A 13,873-nucleotide genomic window follows, 5' to 3' on the forward strand; every position below is an offset into this window, starting at 1 on the left:
TGCTTTAAAGTATTGGATTCCGAAATACTAAAGTATTTTACTGAAATTTTATTACATTTATAAAAAGTAAAGGAGATCAAAATAATACAAAAAATAAAGGAAATCTGAAATTATGAATATTCTTCTATAAATTAGATATTCATAGTATGTAGTGTTTAATAGTTAGAGACATATATGCAGATATTTCAAGACTAGCTATACACATGGATTTATTCAGATTTATTTTACCATATAATCTCTGTTCTTTTGCTTAATGAACCAAATGATATTTTCTTTAAAATATTATGATATTAAATATTATGATATAAAAATAAAATATCATCCTCCATTTTAGAGGCAGAATTCCCTCTGAATTGTACAATAATTCATGAATCATAATATCTTTAGCAGGGTCTGTGGTGATAGAACAAGGGGAAAAGGTTTCAAGCTCAAAGAGGGTAGATTTAGGTTAGATATAAGGTAAAAATCTTTTACAGTGTGCGTGGTGAGGCACTGGAACAGGTTGCCCAGTGATGTGGTTGATGCCCTGTCCTTAGAGAATTTCAAGGTGAGGCTGGATAAGGCCCTGGGCAAACTGATCTAGCTGTGGTGTCCCTGTTCTTTGCAGGAGAGTTGGAATAGATGGCCTCCAGAGGTCCCTTCTAACTCTTAGGATTCTATGATTCTAAGATAGACTTCCTACTTATTCTTCCTGTAATAATTGAATAAATCAGTAATAATTCCAAATTATGTGTAGAAAAAAAATCAAAAATACAAATCAACAGAAAATATTATTTGACTAAATCATTCTTTTATCACATATTTTACAAAATTATCCTGGTGGACATTTCACTCTACAAGGGAGTTTCAGAATTACAGATATACAGCACTTTGCTTCTTACTAAGATGATACTGAGTACTGGGTTGTAAGTAATGCACGTCTAAGCTCCCTTTCTGTTTATACAAGCTTTTGCTGTGATAAATGTATACTACACAAACAAGTTGCTAAGAGATAACACAGATTGTGAAATTATGGTATGTTAGCAGCAGCTGCTTGGATATCCATGTAATTTTACCCCCATTGAGTGTAATGTAGTTTGCACCTCAATGGATGGGTGGCAAAGACCTTACATGTACCATAAAGAGGAACCATTGGGTGGAGTAGGCAACTGTAAATCCACACCCCAACTTGTTTCATGGTAATTTATCCTTATAGGTATCCCTCAGTTGTCTGGAGATAGATGTTCTCTCCTTTAAAGAAATCAAGGAAACTTGCCCGAAGAAAGACAAAATGAAACATTTATGGAAAGGGCAAGATATTAAACTGTTGCAAATAAATGAAAAATTAGAAACAAAATCTGAAAATTTAACTCTAAACAGAGAGTTATTTGAAATGTTATCATTTTCTGTTCTATTAAAAACGAATGCTGATTTTAGATTCTTTTAACATAAATTCATGGTGTAATTTTCAAAAGTAAAGGTCTGATTTTCAAAACTTTTTGAACTCAGAAGTTCATTGCATGAAATAGAACACTGAACTGATCTCTCAAAAAATGAAATAAAGTCATTCCCTGAATGATCATAGTTAACTGGAACTCTGTTAACTATGTAAGCTGTATTATTTTTCATTTTTTCTTCTGATTTGTATATATATTTCATCATGTAAATGAGCCAAAAAGAAGGAATTGAGGAGGTATTTTTTATTTGCTTGAAGTTTGTGGGGTTTTGTTTTTCTACACAAAATGAGTATATTTATCTCTCTATATATTCATTTTTCTGTGTATTAAAAACACATTCTGAATTGAAGCTATCTGTGTATATGTCTTGTTTACGTACCTAGCTCAGGTTTTCAGTTAAAATTTGGTTCTAAAAGTATTTTTCCTTTGGAGATCAAAATCCAGTGACCAGTCTTCAAATAGTTTTTACCCTTGAAACAGCAACTACTTCAGCTAAGTAAGAGGCACAGGAATTATTTTACATCGTAAATAAAATTTTTAACTGAAAAAGATGGTAGAATCACAGAAAGAAAACACTCGAAATGGTTTTGGAATGATGTCTTACTATGTTTTATCTACTCTTCTCAATCAGTGTAATTCTCAGATCAAAGACTTATCCTATAGAGTACTATACCAATTAGTAGTTAACAGGAGAAAGAAGTCAGGAAAAATAAAAGTAAGATGGAGCAGGGAGCAATTAGCAAATTAGTTTATTTGAACACCTGAATCTTCCAGCCCACGCGGTCTTAAATTGACTAAGTACATCATGACATTCACTTGCTAACTCGACTTTTTCAGTGAGGATTAGTTTTGTATGTTCCTAGAACTCTCTCCTTTTTAGCTGGAATTTGTGGCTTGAAAAGAAAACAAATATCTGGTCATTCAGGAAAACTCATGATGCAACAATGAGCACAATAACCACTTTGAACTACTTGGAGATCCATAGCATGGAAGACCAAAGAGCAGAACCTGCCCTGACCTCAACAAAGCTGCTATCTTCTGCTTTGTGTAAATACAAGGGCATAAAGAAACAAGCTCAGAGCCAAGTTCAGGCTCTACAGTGAGACAGGCAATTCCTACATATAGGCAAAAGGCTCAACTATTACTCCCTCCTGATGCAGGAGTGAGAGAGACACACCCACATCAATGACTGGAGAGAGATTTATTCAAGTGAGGCGTGCAGAGCCAGTACAGCAGGATAAGTGCAACAGCACAGTATGCATCTCAACAGACAAAATGCCATAGCTATTTGAAGAAGTTCATATTAAACTCTTGCCTCACCTTCAGTACCACCCTGAAGGAAGGAATGTGTTTATGGCACAAGTTAACAGGCCTGCCCACACATTTGTCATTGGTGAAGGCACAGCCCAAGGAGAATGAAAAGAGGTCAAGCCACAGAACAAAGCCAGTAATAGAAGCAAATGGTAAAACTTAAGCCAGTATCAACTTGGAATGAGATAAAACAATGTAAGGCACAAACCCTACCCAAAGACATCATCTGATGCAGGAAATGTCCGTAACTTGCCTGTTGGTGGTATGGTAACAGCATCAGTAGTCTACATGATCCTTAACACATGGGAACACATGGTTCTCATGGAAAATTACTCCACACCAAGACTCTGATGGAGATAGATATGCACCAAAATGTACTTCTCCAAAATTGGAGAAAGCAAGACTCTTAAGGTCAGCTTGAAACAAGCAAACAACTAGGGAAACACTGCTCCCTCTCCCTGTACACTCCTATCTCCACCTGCTTTTATAACATGGTCTTTTGTGATCCCCGTCACATACTTCCTCATCACTTCCCCTTTGCCATGCTTAACTTCTCACTTTCCTGCCAATTACTTCTTTATGTGAGCTTGCTTTGGTCACTCCCATTATAAAAACATCCCACTTACAGCCAACTTGTTTCATCATTATCAATCCATCTTTTTGTTTGTTTATTTTGAAGTCTTTATGTGATCTACCTGGGGGTTTCTCTCCTTGTGTCAGTCTTTATGGGATCTACCTGGGGTTTCTCTCTTTGTGTCATTCCTTCCTTCTGCAACTGAAGTTGTTTTTACCAGAATATTTAATAATACTTCTGTAGCCAAGAGGTACATCAGTAACCTGTCATTTGTGGAAAGCAGGTGTGTGGGGGATCTGTGTACAATTTATACCTTATACTTGATGCTATAAAGTTGTTATGAAACTCTTTAATCATGGAAGGCCTTATTATATAGAGAATCCACCATTTGTTTACAAAGGCTGTATCACATCCCTCCCAGACAAAGCACAATAATGGGCTGTTAAAACCTTAATGATAACCTATTCAAAGAGTCCTTGGTCAATTAGTTGGATGAAGTCTAAAGAAATCAGCTGAATAACCACTCTGTATGAAATGCAGAGTGGAAAATCCCCAGGAGCAGAACAAAGGAAATCAGGCCTTCAAGGAAGGAAATCAGACTCAGAGGCTGGGCAGAATGATGTTAGTAATGCACGGGAAACTTGGGCAGGAGTGGTATGCTCTGTGTAGCTGCAGGAATTTCGCTAAGTCAGAACAAATGAAGCAAAACAGGAGGAGCAGATCACCCAAAGTCTTGAGAGCAAAAAACAGTCTTCTCTTTGGACTTCCCTGAGTTCCTACCTCATTAAATCACCCACAAAATAATTGAAAGGCATCTCAAAATGACTTCAGCACCCTGGGATGAATCTCAGATGGCCCCATAGACTTATATGTATCTAGCTGGAGCAGCAAATCCCTCACATATCCAGGGCTGGCTGTGAGTTTATCATTACTGCAGTGATGATCCTCCAGCTCAGGGCTCTGGAGGTCTCAAAGTCCTTCACTGGTTCTGAAAATGGAGGTGAAGAAATCATTAAACATCTGCTTTGTCTGCTTCCGTGTTTCCAAGGTGATCATACTCATTAAGTAATGAATGAGTGTTATCTCTGATCCTCCTTTTGCTGTTAACATATTTTAAAAAGTCCTTTTTATTGTTCCCCACAGCACTGGCCATCTTCAACTCTAATTGAACTTTGGATGCATAGATTTTCCCTCTACGGTGGCTAACAGCATTTCTGTAGTTCTCCAATGTTACCTGATCTCACTTCCAGTGGCCATACATTTTCTTTTTCTGCCTAAGCTTTAGAAGAAGATGCCTACTTAACCAAGTCAGCCTTATGCCCTATTCGCTTCCAGCATTTGGAATTCTGGACTCTTAGAAAGTGACCAGCTCTCATGGACACCGGTGCCTTCAAAAGTAGTTTCCAAAGGGACCTTACTAAGTGGTTCCCTGGGCAGCCTGAATTCTACACCCCCCACATCCAGAGTTGAAGTCTTAGTGGCAGCTGTCCTCCTGTCAAAGATTTTAAACTCAACTACTTTATGGCCAAGATGGACACCAATCACCAATTCACCCATTAGACCCTCTTCGTTTATAAGCATAAATTTTGGAGGGCACATTTCTTATTCAGCTCCCCCAGTATCTGTACTAAGAAATTATCCTCAGGATGTTTTTAGGAATCTCCTGGACTTGTTTGTATCAGCTGTGTGCTATTCCTAAAAAAAGCTTTCAAAACACAGTGACTTTTCTGCTAGTTCCTCCTTTCTTTAGGAAATGCCAGGAACTCCATATGTCCTCAGCAAAGCTGTTTCATCCTTCTCCAGTGAGTACCCAAGCGGTTCCCCACCCTAACAACCCACTACTCAGAACTTAGTGGGGGGAGAAAACAACAAAGGAAGCAAATAGTTCCATTTGTTTTCATAAATTCTTTTATCTTCATTCTGCCCTTGAACTTGTTGCCTCTTAGGAATATGTAACTTACAGTTTGTAAGAGCAGAGGCAACTCATTACTCTTTCTCATACTATGATTTTTTACACAAGTAGACCGTGATAGAGCAAGGGGGAATGGTTTTAAATTAAAAGAAGAGAGATTTATATTGGATCTTAGTGGAATTTTTTTCACTCAGAGAGTGTTGGAACAGGTCGCCCAGAGAAACTGTAGATGCCCTATCCCTGGAGGTGTTTGAGGCCAGGTTGGATGGGGCCCTGCGCAGCCTGGTCTGGTGGGTGGCAACCAGCTGATGGCAGGGGATTGAAACTGAGTGGGCTTTAAGATCCCTTTCAACCCAACTGTTCTATGATTCTATGATGATTCTACAATTAGAATTTTTTCTTTAGGGATACAATGTAAGCATGAGGTCAACTCAATGCTGATACTTCCTGATTTACCATCCCACCTTGTGAGAATCAGTATTTTAAGGATTTCCTGAGTCAGGAGTTGCCTCCAGAGTTAAGTAATTCTTGACAGAAGACAAGCATATGAATCGTTTCTAACTTCTGAATCAACTTACACTTCTGGCTTCCTGTCACAAGGAGTTTTGCAGTTCAGTTCTGTGCTGTCTGAGGAACTATATCCTTTTGACTGCTGTAAACCTGGAACCCGGTGATTTAATTGGGTTCCAGTTAGTTCTTGTGAGAAAAAAATGCAAAGGAAAAGACATCCTGAGAAATTTGAGTTGACTGGAGAGAATGGGATGGCTCTCAAATAACACTCTTGTAACGTTCACGTAATCTCCTGCCTTGATACTAATGCTTTGAGGAAGTTCCCCATAATTATTAACACAGCCATTTAAGTGTTCTTTTTTACTTGTGTTCTTTTTTTAATCAAAGGTACTGCAAAGCTAGAGAAGAGTGATTATACCATTCATACAGTCATGATGTTCAGTAAAACTAAGAAAATAATACATTATAGAGTCTTGTTACTCTTACTGCTACTCATTAGCCTCTCTGCATTCTCCTTTCTCGTCTTTTCAAAATAAACTGAGCATTCTTAGACACACAGTTTTTTGTGTATGTATTTGTCATCGGCAAAGTCAAAACCACAATAGTTACGGGATACTACTACATAATAAAAGATGTAAGTCACTAGGAGCAACTAATATGTGGAAATAAGCTCAATATACATGGCACAGGAACCATACTTGATTTCACTGAAGATAGAAAGGGAAATTGCTGATAGCAATACTGCAAGAGAGGATCCTTAAACAATCGAATGCTACAACAACATTTAGATGAGTAAGCATCCTTATGATTCATTCCCACCAGTCTGTTGATGAAGGATATTACAGGTAGCTATTGTGATTAGCACCTTCTCTATCAAATATCTCTAAGAATTGCATCCTCACTGAGGATTAACAGAGAACACAGAATAGCCAAAGGATGCATGAACCTGACAAGTTCATGTATTGCTGTAGTGGACCACCAAGAGCACCCAGAGTTGTTGCAGCTTCTCCTTCGCCTTGATTTGCTAAATATTTTGTTGTTTCCTATATTACCATTTTTCTGTTTTTCACTTCTTGTTTATTAGATGGGATGATGTTTTTCAACAGTACTAGCTGCTCAGTTAGATCCTTCCTATAACTCCACTTTTTTTTCCATATTATTAAAGAAAGTAAACTGGGAGAAAGAGCAAGAAATACACGTGGCAAATCTTGTGCAGTACATGGTCTTATCACATTGTGCTTCACCTTTGTTTTCCTTTAAGTTCTTGTTTTTTTTCTAATTTACTATGTCCTCTGCTTAAAATTAGATTACATGTTCAATGGGTTAGTGAATTTCCACATCTTTTATGAAGTGCTCAATCACCAGTATAATACAAATAACTGCAAATTAAGTGATGCTTCAGGAGCTATGCTCTCGGAATAGTAACAGTCAGCACTTATGAAGTTCTCCCCCCACACCTCCCCACTCCCCAGACTGCAAATACGTTTGTTAATTAATTACAGTTGAATGACAAAGCTATAATTAGCCAAGCCCAAGTTACTCTTAACAGTGATAGGGCTACCAACATAATAAAGACATTAACGATTCCAAGAAAGCTCCCGTTGTCATCTCACTGTATGGAATTAAAACACTGTGTCTGGACAGAATGATCAGAGTCTTGTGACAGCAAGATGTTCATACAAATTCATAACAATTTTGGGAAATGAACAGATGGAGCTTGCAGCTTCACTCAACTATAAGTACAATTATACAGGATCTTTAGAAACAGTGTCTTGCACAACGGTGGCAGATTCACATCTTTTAGCTTTCCAAAAATTTCGGGAAAGTACACAGGAGTGCACCGACCAATTATTGTATGGAATATATGTATTATGAGTTACAGAAATAATGTCATTAAGGAACCATATATCTTTCAAGACATACATCAATCCTGACATGTACTTGGGAATTTCATAAAAATTATGAGTAGTTCTCATTCTGTTAACCAGTCTACTGATGAAGAAGAAGGAACTTATTTTTCATGTATCTTTTCTCTTAGGCAGTTAGAGGTTAAAAAACTAACAAGCTGATGAGTCTCATCACTTTTAAGAAACCAGGCTCTTTATTTACAAAGCTGATTGCATCAGAGTCTACTTGAGGCATATCAAAAAAGAAATTAAATTATTCATCTGTTTAGAGCATGACAGTCTCCAGAAACAATGTACACCATTACAAGAATTTGTATTGTCTACTGATACCCTGTGCTACACCCTAAAGTGAATCTAAGCCAATCATATGTGGAGCATGATATCTGCAAATAATGCATACTGCAAAAGTCAAGAGAGAAAAGGAATAGTTCTGTCCCCGATTTCTCACCAAACAAAACAGCTTGCATTAAGGAACTATACTGTCTTCAGTTATCACTTTATACTCTATCCTCATGCTCAGCATATGCATGATTACACAGGTGACAAGGAAGGTCATGGTACTACGCTACTGCAAAAAAAAGTTTACTCTCATGACTATCAGTGTCTTGGAAAAACTACCTATGGGGTGTCTGTGCATGATCAACTATGTGCAGACCTCCTGGTTGCACCAACTTTGCTCACAGTATTTGTTGCAATAGGTGCAATAGTTCTGTGTCTGTCTGGTGAAGGTAGTTGTGTGCACAAGTGGCTGACATGCCCTCTTTCCCAACTTGTCTATCACAGGCATAAACATGCAGATCTGCTGAATCCCAGGGGATAGCATTATGGTCATGAACAGAGGCCTGAATTCTGTGTTGTGTCTCAGACTGTAGGAATTAATTTAAAATGACCTAAATTCATCATAACACATTCTGAGCACCAACTGCAGCTAGAATCATCCTCCAGGATGATGAAGAGTCCCGAGGCTGTTCTAATTTACCATGGTCTCAGAAAAACTTTTAACCAAATATCTCACAATCCACCTGCCTTTGCTTTTCTCCTGATCCTTGCTTTTCTCCTCCCCCAGAGGATGGTGAGCTGGAAGCTGCAAATAAGCTATGTGTGCCGTCACTCCTTATATGAGGAAATATCTCTGGGGATGCAATTTTTCAGAATCCCTATGTAACAACCATAGTTCTGTAACTTGATCTTCCTTTCTGCTCTGCAAAAATATTGAAAGATTTAAGGAAAAATCAATGCCTTTCTGTCACTTACTTCCAAAAAATTAAGATATTCTCTTTAATGCTTTGCAGATTTGCTACATAATGTGTCACAATATGAGGGAAATAAAGGACAAAATACACTGTTAGAGAAAAAGACTGTATTTCTATGTAATTTGAAACCTTACATCAAACACATCAGGTAATTCCACTTGGAAAACTTGCAATTCTCAGCATTCTCACTGCTGATATTATCATTAAAAGTGATGAAACAAGTGAAATCTGGTGATAAGAGCTATGTCCGTCACTAGTCAAGCATCATCAAGTCATCAAAACACCAAAATCACTGCCATCACCAACTGATGTTTATCCTGGGCACAGAAAAACTACTTAAGCAACCAGGCCTTCTGAGCTAACCACCAGGCACAAAATTAAGTCACATATTTTGCATGCACCTGCTGAAAAAGTGTCTATGCAATGTCCCCTATTTACCAAAGAAAATGTACTGACCAAATATAAATACTATACACCAGAGATTAAGCTGTGTATGAAAACAACTGGAAATTAATCAATTTGCTGGTTGTAATGTATTCTCCTCTCTGTGTGTTGGCTCACTCTTTGTCATACTGCTTAATCACCTCTTCAGTAATTCCCAATAAGAGATCTCTTTTCTTAAGAAAAGTTCTAGCTACTTTCCCAAACTTCTTAGCACTGTTTGCAGATCCTTTTTTTCCCCAAAAGATAAAAGAACATGCAGCTACACACAGCCACTATCAGGTGAAAGAGTGATACTCAGCTACAGTACTGTCATCCAGAGATTTCTATGATAAGAACAGTGCTACATCAGAATCTTCACTAATAATAAAGAGATTCCCTGTACCCGTTTGGTGCATGAACATCAGACTACAGGTAACAAAGATGTACTGCAGAAGACCAGTGAATAAGATACTGAACAAACTGAAGATCAATAAGAAATCTCACCTAGGAGTAGACTTTTAAAGGGTTACTGAAGGACAAGCAGTAGGCTTCTCTCTCACCACTCATTCAGTGCATGATACGTAGTTATTTGCGAAACCTGTATCTGATCTGGCATGGGAGTTAAGACCACAATACAAATGCAGAGACAATAATGAAGATGCTGATCACACACGTGTAGTTTGATTGGCATTTAGATAACCATAGCATCACAGTATGAATGAACTCATCAGAGCTGGACTGACATAAGGAATCTTGCATGTTACTAACAGGTTGCCAGCCTGCTCTTGGAAGCCTACTGAAAAGAAGTCATGTAGTGCCAGCTGTACATTTATTGTCTTGAATTTCATGAGATGGGATACATGGGGCACTGCAGAATATCTATGCAGCTCGTACTACTGTAATATCTTGCTTTATGATTCCCTCGGTGAAAATTATGCTCTCCTGCATCTTGCAATGAACCCTGGTACACAAACACACCTACAACGCCCATCATTGCTCCTTTTTGCTTAAGATCTCTTGATATCTGGCATATTTTAAACTGTATGTGTGTGTACGTGCATGTATACACAAATGTATTTTCTTCATACAGTGCTTTCTATTAGTTCTGCTGAGTATTTACTCATCTTTTACTTCTGAAATCCCTCCCATTGTGTACAGCATAGAAAGGACTTGTGGATATCCTGCTCCATCAGAACCTTTGGGTGGAGCAATTCTGTTGGCAACAATATCTCCTGTTTTTTTCTCCTTCTTTAGGTGTAGTCCTATCTCAGGTTATCTACAAGGCTTAATCACTGCTATTCCTAACAATGCCATTGTTCATCTACAGCAGACGTACATATATATGTCATTACTGGCTCCTCAGTGTCCTGCTGCACACACCTTCCAACCAGAAATTCAAGCACTGTTTGACCTTACTTCACAATTTTAGGGGCAACTGAGAACCAACATATTGCTCCCAGGCTCCCTGGATGTAGGTACTGGAGCAAGGGTAATGCCAGGGAGTGGCCAGCTCCCTGGTATACAGAAACTCTCAGTCTAATAGAGACAGTTATAGACGTGATTGCTTTTGCTACTGAGAGACTGAAGTGGAAAGAAGATTTTAAGACTGATTTCTGCAGATCTGACTTTGCATGTTCCCTCTCCCCAAGACTGCCTCTTAATTTGCCTGTTTCCTACATGACATTCTTCATAGCTCATGCTTCCTCAACAAGCTCTCCTTCCATCCTCTTGCACTTTTCCTCCATTCAGAGTCACAGAATGGCTGAGATTGGAAGGGATCTTTGGAGTTCATCTAGTCCAAGCCCCAGGCTCAAAAAGGGTCATCTTTTAAGAAGGTTGTACAGGACCATGGCCAGATCCTTTTAGAACGCCTCCAAAATATCCATCTTTTTTTTACAGCCATTCTTCAGATATTTATTTACAAGGGTGGATAGCGATAGGACAAGGGGGAATGGTTTTCAACTGAGACAGGGGAGATTTAGGTTAGATATTAGGAGGAAGTTTTTTCACTCAGAGGGTGGTGATGCACTGGAACAGGTTGCCCAAGGAGGTGGTGGATGCCCCCATCCCTGGAGGCATTTAAGGCCAGGCTGGACGTGGCTCTGGGCAGCCTGATCCAATGGTTGGCGACCCTGCACTCAGCAGGGGGGTTAAAACTCGATGATCTTTGAGGGCCTTTTCAACCCAGGCCATTCTGTGATTCTATGATTCTATGATTATGTACATCGACAAGATTCTTCTCTCTGAGCTTTCTCTTCTCTAGACTAAACAGTCTCAATTCTCTCAGCCTTTCTTTACAAAATAAAAGTTCCAATCCCTAAATCATCCTAGCAGCCCTTTGATTGACTACCCAGTAGCTCTACATCTCTCTTGTACTGGATAGCCCACACTTGGATGCAGTACAGCAGGTGTACATTAGTGCTGAGTAGAGGGGAAGGATCACCTCCCATGACCTGATTTTTTTTTTCCTCTCCTTCCCTGTTTCTCATCTCCAACTCCTACATGTTCCATCTGTCTCCTATTATTTTTCTCACTATGCAAACAGTTCTTAAAGAAGTTTGTAAAGCTGGTTTGCTATTCAACAACTGTCATCCTTTCTGAAGGACAGTAAATTCTTCACAAGCCATCTCAGCCACCAGAGAAAAGAATTTCGTATGCAACAATTGACCTTACTTACTTCAAGTAACCAATTTTTCTTAATGCTAGGCAATAAGAAGTTAACACCGATGCTATGACCTTCCGTCACAGTAGTTAGTAAAAACAACCAGAAATGAAATCAGACTCCCAACAGATATTTTCATATGAACAACTTCATCCCCTCTTCCTGTTTGAAATCCTTCTTCACTGGTTGTACGAAGCAAGCAAATAAGTAACAATAACAATGCAAATATATAGTGCAGGATGAGATCAGCTATGTCTTTGTAAAATAGTTTAAGAAAAATAAAAAGAAAAATGGGTTAAAAATAAAGTAACATTTAATATCAGAGAGATCGAGTTTAGGCGATAATTAGACAAAATCTTTTATGTAGATCAGATATCAACAACAGACCTGGTGTGTACCTAACACCTAAGCTATGCAGAAGGATTTTGTGTGCTCATACCATGGGAACATTCAAAGTACATCTAATACAAGAATTGTTTCACAACATTGACTTGTGTAGTTTTAAGCATATCAGTACAGACTTTCAATGTACTTAGTTAGACTGGGCACAGTTGTGTAAGAGGTTGTACAGATAAAGTATACTTTTGTGATACTGTAAGTAAAGTCTGACTTGGAATCTATCAGCTCAGATTTTAAGATTAATTATTTTAAATCATGCAAACAGCTAGCATAGCCCTACAAATACCATGTATTAGGCCTTATATCTTTTTTTTTTTTAGAACAGTCGCAATCAGAAATATAAGCAAACTGATTAAACAGGTGGGGGTATTTTTCAAAAATAAAATCAAGAAAATATTCATTCATCTATGAAACCAATTAACTCTCATAAAAGTCTTCAGATTTTTTTGAAGTAAATTGTTGAATTTTGATTTTATCTCCACAATCCTCCCCTCCTTTTCTTTTCCTTCTGTTACTTTCAGAATGCAGAAAATGACTTTAAGGATTTTTATTTCCTTTTTCTCTTTTTTTAGGTTGATAGATTCTAATACTCACTTGGAAGCATTAAAGGAAAAAAAAAAAGCCCATAAGGAAAGGAGAAACTATTTCTAGACTTCCGGAGTTTTTAACACATACAAAATTACAAAATGGTATAGAATGTGTCTTATAAGATTACTATTCCTTCTTACTTCTCTGCTTCTTCTCTTAAATAAGAAAAGTTTTTAAAAGATTCTTGAATGTTTTAGAAAGTTCTGGAAGAATAAAACAAAAATGAAGAGAGAAATAAAGGAAAAAAAGGAAGAAGAAAAAAGAGGAAAAGATATAAAATAAACTTACATGATTTTGACAACACTCTCCTTACACTAAGTGACAGGAAAATATGAAGGAAACAAGAATCAAAATGCAGAAAACTCAAACCATTTGGAAAAATATTTCATGAGACAAGTTTACAAAGTTTCCATTATCAACCATTTTAACAGAAAATCATCTTCTAAATTTGTATTTGTTTTTCCCCTCTAATGTTTTGATCAGTTGTATAATAAACAACTCCTGCCAATGTCTCAAAACTCTGTCCTGTCTCCTGACCCTTCATACGAGGTGAATGGAAATAATGTTTTACTAACAAAGTGCCATTCCATATGAGCCTCATTATTTTCACAGGAGATGACAGAGAGAGAAAACACATGGAGAACAGTACCTGAGTGTAACAAGCCATGATGCAGTCTTGCTTTAAATCAAATGACCATGGACTCACTGGTCTGAGTGGCTGCAGTCAGGGAGTCCTGGGAAGTCATTTTTCAAGTGCCAGCTTTCTCTGTCTCTTTCCAGGAAGGGCCCTGGTATGGCTTCTCCAGACAGCATTGGCAAGCTGGAAACTCAATTACAGAGAACTTCAGATAGGGTATTCCATCCTGGATGAAGAAAATTTAATTCACTCCTTGCTGTA

The sequence above is a fragment of the Numida meleagris genome, chromosome 6 (assembly GCF_002078875.1).
Source record: "Numida meleagris isolate 19003 breed g44 Domestic line chromosome 6, NumMel1.0, whole genome shotgun sequence".
In the NCBI taxonomy this organism is placed as follows: Eukaryota; Metazoa; Chordata; class Aves; order Galliformes; family Numididae; genus Numida; species Numida meleagris.